Below are 1,945 nucleotides of genomic sequence, written 5' to 3' on the forward strand. Positions count from 1 at the left end.
GTAATTGGTGTCTCGTTCCCATGTGTGGGGATCTCAGATCCATTGGCAGTTACTAGGCAGATATCAGCCTTCTTAGAATGACCACATCGTGTCCTGGTGAATAACTTTGGCAGAAGGGAATTGCAAGTACCAGTGTCTACCAAAATCGCACACCAGGACACGCATCATGTAAAAAGAAAAGATTAGGGAAAGGCGATGCCACCACCACAAGCGATGACCTACTTACAAGTTTTTGGTCACTGACGACCATCCACACATTTCTTTGCAGCAGCTCAGAATCTATAGTGGTAGTAGCAGAACTAAGGCTGATGGGCGTCAGTAAGTGGCTGGAGAGGTCGTTGGTTGAGGCGTGACTGAGAGGCAGCATATGTGGGAAGTGGACAGCTTTGTCACCGCTATGGGATATCACAGGCCGGGCGCCTGTGTCTTATCACAGTCATGTCGGCTTTGGTCAGTATTGAGTAGTTGTCCTCTTCCTCAGGAATGGAGGCATTGATGAAGGTCTTGAATTTGGTGAAGTGGCTGTCTGTTAGGGGTATCGGCAATTGTCATCAAGTCCTTCATGGGCAAGGTATCAAAATCTGAGATGGTGACGCGGAAGGTTGCAGGTGTGCGATACTATTCATTTTCTTGAGGACAAACTAAGGCTTTTTGGTCCTGAACGGCTATTGAGAGAACTTTAAAAGCTTAGCTATATGTAATGGCAGCTAACAATGGGGAGTATTGCTCCAGGAGGTATGTTTTGAGGGCATTAGACCCTATTGGGGCATTGTCTTGGTCGTAAAACCAATCTGAGATTTCTGGGAAGTGTCCTCGGGGATCGCGATGAGGACATAGTCTGCTTTTGTGCTTGAGCGAGTCATGCCCTTGATGTAAAACTGAACTTAGGCGCACTGAAAACAGGTGAAAGGTTCTCTGCTGGTGAAGGAAGGCCGTTTTAACAATGCAGTGTGGGTTGAAAAGTCAGGGTCGGCAGGCGGCATCGTAACAAGTGTAGGCATCAGTGTTGGGCAAAAAAAAAAAAAAAAAGGCTGTAAGGAGCTGTCATTCCAGAAGTCCCTAACTGCAAGATAGCTGTTAGGTGCTAACAGAGAGGCTAGATGAATGCAAGCAACGTTTATTCAACAGATAACGAGCTTATATACAAACAGTTGAGAGCAACAATGTCAAAAAATTCAAACAATCTGAAACATGCGAGGGCTAGCTTAAACAGGTTTTTCTATTATCAGTGCGGGAGAGAGCAAGAAATGAAAAAAGCCATAGCATTACAGTGTATGAGCTTGTATGAAACATGTGTGGTGCACATCATTTGAAAAACTGAAACACTTGATCTCCGAACCTTTTGATTTCACTTTTGTATTACAAATTCCAAGGACTGAACAGCTGTTTGGCATTTTCAAAGAAAAAGCCATTAAATAATGAAAAGAAAACAATATCCCAGGACAAATATAATAAAAGGATCTTGAACTCGGTGGTCGCAATCCGTAACTATTGTCTACTGGATTAGTATGAATATAACCTTTGGCATGGCTTGACTGACGTCACCAACCGTGACCTCTAAATTTTAATCTACGGGCCGGTTGACTTCTTTCTTTAGACTTTGACTGACCATTCGTCCCTGATCCTTACTTGTGCGCTGATCATATACAGTATGTGTTACATGAAAATTCCACCCATGAAAATTTCACCCACGAAAATTTCACCCAGAAAATTTCACCCAGAAAATTTCACCCAAAGAAAATTCCACACAGAGAAAATTCCTTCAAAGGAAAATCTCACCCAAGTTTATCTAAAGTATCAAAGTATAAAGTCTCAGAAGATTGCCAAAAGAATGGCTAACAAGCAAACAATAATAAAACATATTTTTTCTTTTTGAGGAGATATATATGAGTTATATACTTATGTGTCACACAGAATATATATTTAAAAAATATTTCCAATAACA

The sequence above is a fragment of the Palaemon carinicauda genome, chromosome 7, assembly GCF_036898095.1.
Source record: "Palaemon carinicauda isolate YSFRI2023 chromosome 7, ASM3689809v2, whole genome shotgun sequence".
Classification (NCBI taxonomy): domain Eukaryota; kingdom Metazoa; phylum Arthropoda; class Malacostraca; order Decapoda; family Palaemonidae; genus Palaemon; species Palaemon carinicauda.